The sequence below is a fragment of the Strix aluco genome, chromosome 8 (assembly GCF_031877795.1).
Source record: "Strix aluco isolate bStrAlu1 chromosome 8, bStrAlu1.hap1, whole genome shotgun sequence".
In the NCBI taxonomy this organism is placed as follows: Eukaryota; Metazoa; Chordata; class Aves; order Strigiformes; family Strigidae; genus Strix; species Strix aluco.
Genome location: NC_133938.1, coordinates 31,570,797 through 31,583,024, shown reverse-complemented (window position 1 = coordinate 31,583,024; position 12,228 = coordinate 31,570,797). Strand labels below are relative to the sequence as shown.

General features: G+C 47.4%; 1 protein-coding gene across 17 annotated transcripts in view; it reads right to left on the bottom strand.

The window, feature by feature from the left end:
* LOC141926717 (uncharacterized) overlaps nt 1–12,228 on the bottom strand; it is a 100,041-nt gene that overhangs the window by 19,617 nt on the left and 68,196 nt on the right. For all 17 annotated transcript variants that reach the window (XM_074833014.1, XM_074833015.1, XM_074833026.1 and 14 more), the window contains 4 exons: nt 8,226–8,518; nt 3,481–3,590; nt 2,529–2,651; nt 208–265 (listed from right to left, as the gene is read on the bottom strand). The gene's annotated coding sequence lies outside the window, so the exon portion shown is untranslated. The remainder of the gene's footprint in view (nt 1–207; nt 266–2,528; nt 2,652–3,480; nt 3,591–8,225; nt 8,519–12,228) is intronic.

The following is a 12,228-nucleotide window of genomic DNA, read 5'->3' as shown; positions in this document are numbered from 1 at the left end:
GCATTAATTGATTTCTCTCCAACCAAGCCATAAAACCCAAAGCTGCATGCAAGCAGCATCCTAAAATATCCTTGTAAATCTCAGCCACCACATTCATTAATTACAACCCAGTGATAGTTCAGGCCATTAGTTCTGGCTGGTAACTTCATTTATTCCCATGTTAATGCTCGATGTCAGTGGTTATCTCATTACCACTCTATTACTTACCTACTTAATCCATCATTGCAACCCAGGCCAGAAGGGAGGAGCAGAGTTTGCCCTGCATCTGTAGAAAGACAATGCATCAAGTGTAGAGCACCTAGGAATCACAAACAAAACACTTCTCTAAGCTGCCGCTGAGGTTATATCTATTAAGAGGAGGAAATGACAGATGAGTGTTGTTAGGAACACAAACACATTCCAACATTGAAAAACTGTGGAAATTGAGGATTAAGGTTCCTATTAAATCAGAACCAAAAGCTTTGGCAAGAATGGAAATGCATATTAGCAGTCATACAAAAAAAATGGCCTTAACGCTGCCCTCCTCCTCCTCTTTGGACTCTCCTTCTTCCAAACCCCAGATTAGATTCAAACAGTTTCTGCCTTTTGCATGCTAAACACTTTGAAAAGGCAGGTCAGAGTATGGGCGCTGGGAGCTGTGACCTGCTGAATACCCCAGAAACCTTGCAGGCAGCACCGCAGAGACCACTAGCGCTGAGGGCTAGTGAAAATACACCCTGTAAAGATACAATAGTTAATGGCATTTCAACACACACCAGCTAGAGTTCCTCTTGTCTGATGAGCAGGCGCTTCCAAAAACGTGCTTTATCACCCCTGCCGCACTCCTGCCTGTCCCAGGACTTACTCCACTCGCTGACCCAGCCCCATGGGTCTGATCAGGGTGTTTCAGCACAGTGAGACCAGCAGCCTTCCCTGTCTCATTCCATCCTTTTTCCCGCTGTCTTGCTGGAGACAGCTTTTCAATCTTCCCCTGCTCAACTGAGAAAAAGGAAAGCCCTTCTTATGTCGACGGGCTGTGAAACCAAGATGTGGGCTGGGGAAAGGGTTCAAAGGGAGATTTCTCTTGCATCGAGGCAGGTTCTCTTAAGAGCAAGCAAAGTACCTCTGCTCTGCCCAGATATGATGCCCACACAATAGGGCAGGTGACTGTTTTTTATGGGTTCTGAGTGACATGATATGGAAGGACTGGAATTCTCTAATGTGGAAGAAGCTCATGCCACAAAAGCAAGGTAGAGAAAGAAGACACAGACCCAAGATGTCAGGAGTGAAATATCAGTATTTTCCTCTGTGATCAGTAAACCCCCAGCTAACATGCCTGTGCTGGCAAAAGTGGCTCTAAATGGCGCTGTGCCAGAACAACTGACAGGGCCAGCCTTCGAGATGCCACGAGCGGATGTAATTAAAATACCTTTGTTGCCCTACTGTCCAGCCCCTCAGCAATGAAACCCATTACAGAGTGTGGAAAGAAAATTATTTAAAATGTCCCTGAAGCTAAGTTTTTGACACCAGCATAGACAGATGGATTTTGATATACCCTTGATTAAATAGCTTTCTGCAGAAGGCAAAAGGGGCAGGAAGGGAGCTGGGTGATGAGTCAGAGGAAACATCCTAGAAACAGTGGCTATTGCCCAGGGAAAGCGAGTGCTGCTGCAGGCGAAAGCTGCCCTGTCAACCAGCCAGAGGCTAAAACAGCCTCATCCCCCCAGGAAGCAGGCTGCATCCCTCTGCTCCAGTGCCAGGCTCCGCTCTCTGCTCCAAGTCAGGCCAGCAACACCGCACACACTGCTGCTTCCAGCCTCTGATGAAAGGCTGCGAGGAAAGCAAGCAACAGAAAGCCCCACACAGCGCTCAGCCTGTAGCAGGGCCAGCAATACTTCCATTTTCCATGGAGTTACAGAACACGGGGGGATTCTCCAGGATGCAGTAGGATATCGGATCCAAGCGCAGTTTTCCCCGTGGGCATTCATAACATCTCTCTCTTTCTCACACACAGATGCTCTTGGACTGATAAGGATTGAACTCCCTTGGCAAAGAGTGGCAAAGATAAAGTCTTCTCCTTGGCCATCTATTTATAGCGAGCTGGTAGGAACTCGTTATCTTTAAGATCTCCGGCACACACAGCTGCAATCAGCCACGAGGCTGGAAAGTTATTAGGGGTGGGCAAAAAGGAGCCAAAACCACATTAACCCTGTTTTCTCAGGGAAGCAAATGAAAGACAAGAAGGAAGGGTGTTACAACTGAGTGTGGGCAGCTGACCTGTCCAACACAGAGACCTCAGAAAGAGGAAACCCAGGTAGGACAGAGGGTCATGCATAGCCCAGGAGCTCAGAGCATGGCCTGAAGATACCTACTGCACCCAGAGCTGAGGTTGAACACCTTGAGTGAGCACACAGGCTCTGCAGCCCAGGGTGCTGCTGGCACAGGTGCAGGTCATGAAGCTACACAAACTAGTGACCACTGCTTACCAGTCCTGTGCCTGTGTAATTCTGGCCCACTCTGGTGGCCAAGAGCTCTGCAGTTGCTCTTACCTGATAGAGAAGGCTCGCAGGCAGGTCCCCCACAAGAAAAGGGGCTTTCCCACCAAATATTCCTCAGGCTTTGTGTACAAAGATATTTGATAGAAGACTCCAGATCAGGAAGGAATTATAAATCTGAAAGTATAAGATACTCAGTATCAGCAGCTCCTGCAGTAGTAAAGCCCCTGGTTTTGCACAATATTCATCTCTCATTCCTAATCTACTTCAGATGGTTCAAACAGAGGCTTTAAATTTTTAATCCTCCCTGCTCCCTCCCATGGCCTGAAAGAAACTGAGGCAAACAGCAAGAATCCCATACTGAGCATCCACCTTATTATTTTTCTGGGACTTGCCTGCGAGTGCCCTGTGAAAACCTGACGCTTGGGAACCCTCAGCTTCTTGTTTTTATACGCACTGTGAGACTGAGGTGGCCTTTGGTCCCAACTCTGCTCAATGCAATGCTCAGAACCCTGGTTCACAACCACAGTACCACTGATGTTCAGATCTGCAAATAGCTGAGGGGCAGCCGAGCTCCCTTTTGAGTCATCAGAAATTCAAGCCCATGCTAAGAAATGAATGGCCCAGCCAGCCGCAGAGAGCACTGCGTCTCCACCTTCCCTGCAGCGGTTTAGTCTGGGTAAGTATAACCATGTCTCCGATAAGAAAGCAGGTGCTTTAAAAATGTGTTCACCAATGCATTTCAATTAACAATGCTTTTAAACACCATTTCACACCCAGCCCAAGTGAAAATACACTTGTGTCTCAGACAGAGGGGTGCCCTTCCATGGGGTATCACAGCCACATGTAGCTCTCGTTTTTGCACCTGGGAAAGAATTGGAGGAGGAAGCACCTTTATCCTAAGGTTGCCTTAAGCAAAGCTTCACATCTTTTAAAATAGGGCACAAAGGTCACATTTACTGCTTAGCAAGTTTTCTCTCTCTAGAAGTCATCGCCCAAAACTTACCACGGCTACGTGTTTGTGGGCATCCGTGCACAGAGACGAAGGAGCAGTTGGTCTTCGCCTTGGTTTCTGGTAGTCCGTTCAGAAGCTGACATTTGAGCATTTTATTCCCCCTACAAACAAAACACATCAGTTGAGCACTCCCAGGGAAGTAGCAGGACCAGAGCAAATTCCCAGAAAAAGCCTTGGCAACGTTCCCTCCGCTCTGCGGCTCTGAGCGAGACAGAGTAACAGAGCACGACACATGGAGCAACAGAAGCTGAACGATGCACATGTTACTGCAAGGAAAATTAACAATATTAGGGGGGAGGAAAAGCACTTGCTAAGAAATACTTATTAAAACACAATCTTATCCTCATCTGACCCCAACTGCGATTAAAGAAAACTGGACAGACTGGCATAGTTGCTGGGGCATTCAGGCGATATTGCTGGCCATCCATGTATATAATTGCCCAGGAGGTCCCACAATGACCCTCTCGCCTTTTCTCTGGCAATCTTAGATGCGTTGATTTAAGTCATCAGTATTTTTAAGGCCACTCAGCCCCACTTTCCAGGCTCACAGAGTCCTCTGATGTAGTCAAAGCATCTCCCAGTCACCCCAGACGGACTCCCAGACCAGCTAGCTCACCTTGCATCTTGTTCACCGTTGTCTCTTGGCTACAAAAGGACACTCTAGTCACAAGTCCTGTAACCCCTGTAGAAGATCTCCTTCCACACATCTTCAACGGAGATCAGCAAGGGCTGTGCCTCCCATCCAAGCAAGCCCATTGAGCTGGTGCACTCCGTGAAGAGGAGGGATAAATCTGCTGCCCCCAATAGGGTTTGGGGGGCTCCAAAAGCCATCTAGCTTAGGACCCAAGTATGTCTGTCCTACAAGTAGCTACACCACTAATTTCACAGAGGCACAGGGAAGACCAGATTTTATTGAGTTTAGGGGCCATACGCATAAGAAATCTTGGCAAAGCTAGACACGTGCTGAGCAGTTTGACAGACTCATGAAAAAGGCCACTGCTGCTGACCATCCAGCAAGCAAAGGGCTTGGTGCAGCGTCCCTTATCAGTCACTGTCCATCAAGCCTAATCACTTGGCATAGTAATATTCCCTAAATAAGTTTTACATCTAAAAAGGAATGAAAAACCAGGGGAAAAAAAAAAAACAAAACGCTGCGATGGAAGGGGAGAGGTGAAGTCAAACTACTGTAAGAAACCCTGAGGACAAACACACATTTCACATTTTGAAATCTGTAAGAGTTGATTTTCTGTTCCTCAGCTTCGATCACCTCTTTGCTAGTGAGATTTGGCACTAGCCCAGGTCTCCTGAGGAAGCAGAGACAAGGATTTTCCAAAGGATTTGTCACCCACAACTCCTCCTGCAACACTCCCTTGGGGATTTGCTGAGAAATGAGAAACATTGACAAAAATCTGCCTTGAAGAGAAGAGGCCATAGCCATGAGAAACCCAGAAGCAGTATTTCTACCTCAGACCTAGCTCCAAGCCTAGTGTTCACCTGCAAGCCCTGCTGCCCTCCACCTGTTTACGGAGGATGTTTTCATTATTGTTAAATTTGCAATGAGTTTAGTCTCACGTCCTTCATTGGATTATTTTTACATTTAATGTCCTCTCCTCTCCTACTCTTCTTTTTATAGACTGGTAATCCAAGTCCCTTGGTAAGGCTGAGTAATCTTGATCAGATTTTAATCAAAGTAAACCAGATCCTCAGCTGCCAGTATTGATGCATCTGCCTTTAAATATTTGAACGATGCCGATTTGCCCCGGCGAGGCACGGGCCCCATCCGTTCAGGAAATTTAAATTCCTTCCTATGCATCAACCTAAAACAACAAGACAGAACAAGCAACCTGCTGCGAAGGGGTTTTAGTTTATAAAACCAATACCCAGGATTTCAGAAATAAATGAAAATCTGAGATAATCCCTCCCCAAATCCAGCCTGGGAAAAGCACTCCGGACAGATCAGTATCAAGTAACTTCTTAAAACACACTTTTTTCCTCTTGTGAAAGCTACCATCAAGTCGGAGAAAAGGGAGATTACCCACAATGCCTCACTCCTTGACATGACCCAGAGAATTCACATTTTTCTCCCATAGAAAATGCGTATTTTACCCATGCAGTCTTCTCCAGGATGGACCTGCTTCTGCTTTGTTCAGCAATGACCCTTGTGTCACTGCCAAACCCCAGCATCCAAAATCAGCATATTAGTTGGAAAATAATGAGATTTCTGGAATACAAAATGTTGGCTCCATTTTCCTTACCTTTAAAGATGATATCTGCCAGCTTCTCTCCACTGATCAGAAAGATAAAAAAAGCACTTAGATGAAAGAGAGTCTCATCTAATTGCCTGACTCCAGGAGACAAGTTTAAGGTGATGGGGGCTGTCCCACAGAATTTGTCAGTATTGGGACTGCAAACTGTATCCAAGTGAAGTCAGAAATAGATGACTGCCTAAAACACTCTGGTAAAGGCAAGACAAGGCAGTTACACTGATTTACTTACACATTCAGGGATAAACTCCTGAGAAACACTAGGGATTTTGCAGGTTCTCTTTGGTCATTTCCACTGAGACAGAGGTTAAATCAAAGGCAGCACGTCTGGTACTTACACAAGCATCCCCTGAGGAGTCATGCCAGTGCATCACAATAAATCTGCATTTCCATCCTTACTGCTAGGATGTCATAAGGTCTTCAGGGTTCGTCAGAACTGTGCTCTAGTTTAGGGCCAGTCCTGAACAGGAGAAGGAGGACAACTTGAGGATCTCAGTCCCTCCTTCCCTCAGGAGGCTGAGGTTTCCTGCTCACCTTTTCCAGCTGTTGGCTGGAGCTGCCCTCCCTTCTTCCTCCAGCTGGGTTAGCTTACAAGCAGGCAGGCTGGGATCAAACCCTCTCCTGCTCATGACTGTCATTGCCATCCTGCTTCACAACTAATTGTCTCAGTTGTGCTCTCCACATCCCAAAGTCAAGCTGGAGGAAATCACTCTCTTGCAAGAGCCCAAGACATTGCCCAACCCCTGAACCGTGCTTGGATCCATACCATGTCCTTCATTCAAGTCCAGTAAAACCAGTGACCCATTCAACTGAGGAAATGCTACAGGATTAGATGCTGCCCTGCTAGGGACAAAGCCACAGGACAGTGCCATTAAGATGTTATTACTCATTAAGGGGACCAAAACCAATCTGGGCATTAAAAAAATGGGTCAGCTGATGGTTGTAAAGAGAAATTACGAAAAGGCAGAGCTAGGGATGAGGAAAGAGCAAGGACACTGTTTCTTTCCCCATGGCTCCTCCACAGCTTTGTGAGTAGAAGAGTGCTCTGGTGGACACAACCCCACCAATTTCTTCCCACACGGAAGGAACACCAAACAGGCAGCAAAGCCCCTGGGATCATACCCAGGGACTGACCCCAAACCCTGCAAGGGGTTTAAATTCAAGTCACTGGTGGCTCCTCCCATCTCTAGACTTGCCAGACAAGCAACCCACATGGCATCGATCTGGCTGCAAGCAGACACTTGGGGAAGCTACGGCAAATCAGCTAAGGTGGGACTCAACACAGGTTGCATATTAATAGGCATATTAAACCACCCTGTAAATAGTCTCATGAAGGAGTCTATATGGAGGAGCATCTGCAGGGGGGTTAACAAGCTTCAGTTCCTGCAAGCAGACCGCATCTTTTGTCCTTTCATATTAGCTCACCCAAGCATCCCTGATTCGAGACACAGGTTCCTACAACAGATGGTCTTATTAGTGTCTGTGTGTAGTGACAAGGAGACAACAACAGGTGGCCTAGACAGTAACTGAAACACTTCACCCCACTTGCCCCAAAACAGGTTCAAGATCATGCCAAGGGCAACCAGAATCAAACCACAAAAGAGACATCATGCGTAAGCGGTCCAAATTATCCTCACATGCCTTCTGCACTGTTAAGATCTCAGCTGGAACATGTTGTCCAGTTTGGGATGCTGATCTCCAAGATGGTATGAACAATTGGAGACAGTCCAAAGGAGACAGACAGCAGTGACTGGAAATCTATAGGAGATGGTTGGCAAGGAGAGGTAGAAAGCATTCATGATGCTCAGTCAAGAGAGGATGGAGACATGGTTACAGTCTTCAGACAAGCAAAAAGGAAAGGGGAAAAAAACCCCACCTTTCCCCACCTGTGGAAAGGACAAGAAATCCTAAGCTTAATTTAAAACAAGGAACCTTTCAGTCAAACATTAAGAAAAACTTTCCAAGTGTACAGACAGCAAAAGCACTAGACAGTTGTCAGATCTCCCACTGCTTTCTTCAAAACATCCACAGTTAAATTAAACACTTTGGGCTAAACTACAGAAGACCCCATAACTCAGCCATGAGGCAGTCAAGAGAGTTACGAGCTCATTCTGCACTGTGACGTGGGGAATGGATAGTCCAACACCAGTGAAAAAGAAATTAATTTCCAGCTCATCATAAAAAACACCAAAAAAACAAAAAGCCACACAGCAGCTGCTGCTTAGAGGGACCTTTAAAAACCCTTTCAGTGTGAAAAGGCCAGCAGGGGAGGGAGCGAGTGCGTGCTTTGAGGGCTGGCAGGAGCAGGGGGAATGGAGAGGAAAAAGCCACAGCAAAGCTGGCCCTGCTAGGGGTGAGGCAAACACATCGAGAAGAGCAGAGCAGCCATGCCCACCTCTCAAAGCAATGCCCTGCTGAAGGCAAGAGGATGCTCCAAGAGCGTTCAAAGCTGTACTCTGCTAAGTGACTCACCCACCACACACTGCTCAGCTGTGCCATCGGCAAGACGGGCCTCATGTCCTCGCAGGACCTCCCAGAGAGTCTCAGGTGCTCTCTCCTCTGGCAACATCTTAGCTGATGGCTCCATCGTTCACCTGTGCTGAGGCAGTCCTGTCTCCAGGTCAGGCCATTTCCATGCTGTAACTCAGGACTGAGCCCCCAGGCTGACTCCAGAACTTCATGGGTGCCAACGCAAGGCAGGAGCATGAGGTTGGGTGCTCTCAGCAGCCAGAGGCGAAAGAGTTTTGGGATGTCCATGTTTTTGTCTATGTCCAACCAAATAAAACAATACACGTATTTATATGTATCCAACCAAATTAAATACATATTTTTATATATCCAACCAAATAAATCACAAGTACAGAAGCTCTTCAAGTCTGATGCAAACCTGGGTGCCCCCAAAATCTCCCGAACTTTACTTTCCTTGGAACATGGGTAGGAGCCCATGACTTCCACTATCTTCCTTGGATTTTTGTCCTGGCTGCCTGCTGACCTCTTGTGAGAGTAAAAAATACAGCCTTTTTGTTGGCTGCCTCAGCATGGGCCTGCCCTATTCCAGATACATTGGCTGGAACTAATTCCTGCATTGTATCTTCAAATTTGTCCAAGCCAAACCAACTTCTTGTGGTCCGTAGCCCAAAGCTCCCTGGATTTGAGCTTTTCATATATTTTTGGCTGGATCTGGAGTTCAGGGAGCTAAGAGATGCTTGGAGAAACCAAACTCTGCCTATTTGCCTCAGGACTCATTGGAAAACACAGCTTGATACAGATCCATGATAAAGCCTAACCATCCGATGGAGAGTCCCCTAATGACGCAGACAAGGTTTGCAACAGGTTTCACTCCAGATCTAGCCATTCCTGCATGCCAGACCTAAATTTTAAGCCCAGAAATAATCCTCCTGAGTTTCTCCTTCCACGTTGACTTGTGTTTGTGTGAGGCTTGGCTCAGACCGTCACACACACCGTATTTGCAAGACTAAGTGCAGTCAAAGTCAGCTCACTTGAGAAGAAACTTCTTGATCTCTTCCACCACTCTCTTCCCCACATGCATCACAGAGAGGCCGCAAGACACATCTGCAGTGAACTATTATCCTCTGTGCTCTGCCTCCTGCTTTGTTTATAGAGAGTTTGGGGAGATTTGTGGGCCTGGTGATGAATTATAGGGAGGAAGACAAACATATTTTACTGTTCTGGGCAAGGAGTGCTGGAATCCCGTGGACATCTGGAGGAATTATTTGCAGAAAATTAACATTGTTTGTCATTTGCATGATGAACTTCTGGATCTCAAATGAATGATGGGAAGAAACCGGTGGGGGATGTTCATTATCCCTGATGGAGTGAAGCCCCTTGACATGATGCTAAGGTCACCATGATCTATGGACCTGCTGACTGACAACTCCAAGTGCTCTGGAATTGAACACACAATATAACTGGGGGCGTAAGCGACCTGCCACATTAAATGCCGAGGCGTTAATAATTGTTGCTTGCCTCTGATTGCTGGAGTTTCGGATGCACTTGTTCTGGCTGTCTCATAGGGCATGCACGTTAACTCCTTCCCGACTAATATCAGAGGACACAGAATTCAGTCAGAGGCACCTGCAGGTATCCAGGCAGCCTCACGGATTAAAACTTCCAGGCTTTCTTGTTTATCTCTTGATGTGCCTTTTGGGAACATGCTCTCAGCAGCTCCCTGACACAGATTCCCCACCTCTGCCTCAGTAGCAGTTACAAATCCCAGGTGGCAGCAGATGACGTGCCTTCACCAGCCCTGCAAGGGAGACACTCAAATTCACAATGTGGCAGAGAAGCCCTTAAAGGTTTCCCAGTGCCACAGTGCAGCACACCTCGTTCCTCTGTATGTTAATGTCTGCCACTTGGGAGCTAACTTCAGGTTTTTCTCCTTGCGGCTCTAACGTGTACCGATGCCAGGGAGCAGCTTTTCTTGAGAGCTGGGAGCACTGCTAACTGCAAGGCAAAGTGACAGGCACCCAGAAGAATTGCATCTGAGAAACATCGCCTCACTTAGGACATGACTCTTGGTTCCTTAGCATCTCAGTTTCTTCCTTTGAAAAGCTGAAATATTCTTTGATCTGCTTCTGAATTGTTGCTCCTAAGTCCCCTGAGTCGGTGTTTCCCAAACTGGGGGGTGAGGTCCCCTCTGCCTCCTGAGGAAAGAGGGACAGTTGGGGTGTAGAAGGGATGTGAGGTCTCTCCAGAGGAGCAGTGCGGGTGCATCAGCCATGGCAGCCTTATTAGAGAGGGAGGCAAGAAAAGCAGAGAGCACCTGGGCCCAGATCGAATTCACTCACCGCAGCACTGCCTCAAGTGCTTTTGTAAGCTCCTCTAAATTCATTTCCCAGTGCTTTCACTCCCCTACCTCTAAGCAGAGCAAGCAGCACTCCCCTTCCTCCCAGGGCTGCTGGGAAGACAAATTCACAAACATTTCTGAGGCAAGAAAGCAAGAGAATGTATACTTGCTGAAAGATGTAACGAAAAACCCAAATGTTTCGAGCACCAGGACCACCCCAGCATCACCACATGATGAGGAAAGCAAAGGAAGTTCTCTGCTGTGGACCGGAGCCTCCCCAGGAGCACGAGGGGGTAGGGATCTGAGGAGAGATAATTACACTGACAGTATTCTCTGTGCAAAGGTACTGCAAAAATATGCTGACACCTTTTCGTATATCAAACGAAGCGCCGCACTGATTAACACAGGCAGAAAAATTCAGTCCCTGCCTTTCTGAAACATCTCGAGGCCATGATGTGATGAACAAGCGGATGGGGCGATGCAGTTTGATTTTGCCTGGGAGATGGGGAATGAGAGCACCCTATAGATTTGGGAGAGGCGTGGGAGAGCCAGCACCATACCCAGAGTGTTCTGTGAATGACTGCAGCTCAGGGGATGGCTCCACTCCAAGCTGTCCCCCTCCCTTATTGGGACCGGAGCTGAGACAGGGAAGAAAAATGAGCATCTGGAAGTCCATATGAATAAGCTAATGCCGCAGGGCTGTCAGTCATGTGCTAATACCCTTAGCTAAAGAAACATATTGATCCTGATTGCCTGGAATTGCACTTGAAAAGGGCTGGGTGACATTTCCAAGGAGACACGAGCTACTTTCAAGTCAATTAGCGGCATTGGAGGATTCATGCCGAGGGGACGCACTCACCTCCGAGGAATGCCAGGAGAGAATGAGAATTGAATTAAGCCTTTTCATACACCAAGAAACAAATCCTTTAATGGCCTGTAACAGCTGACGGGACACCCAGGGTCGCCAAAAGCATGCTGGCAGCAGCTAGGTGAAGAAGTTTCCCTGTGATGAAACTGGGGACTGCAGAGCAGCTGAATCCTTGCTAAGGGCCGAGGAGGGCATGCAGAACTGCATGGGGTAATCCTCTAGATAAGGAAGCAGAAGGAAGCAAAGTTTGAGGTCCAGGTCATGTAAAGCTCTTAATTTCTCTCCAGGTACCTGACCTCCCCAGGCAGTAGCATGTCACACACAACCGAGCAGCATGTGACCCTTGTGGAATAGGCATTTAGATAAGATCTTTTGCCTGCTGCCTTCCCCAGAAAATTCCTTCCTCATCTGGGCCCCAAAGACTCCTTCAGAGCCAAGGATCCCAGGCAGGTTTGAAACCAGCAGAGCAAATCCGAAGGCAGAGAAATCAGGGTAACTCTGCAATCCCTCCGATTTTTCTACTTGCGGGTGCTCTGATCCATATTTAGTTTCCATGGTTCCTTTTATGTTCCTATAAACATGAGGCTTGTACCTGAATTCAAGGCTTTCTGGACAGCTTTACAGAGATGATTTCCTGCTCTCTCCCAGCACCTGCAGTCATTCTGTCTCACAACTCAAGGAGCACAACCCTTCGATCCCTGTGCAGGAGGGTGAGGAGCTCCAGCGGAAAAGCCTTTCAATCCATTCTGCAAGGTGAAAGTGACCCCACCAGGTATGGAGTGACCAAGAAGCCTCAGACC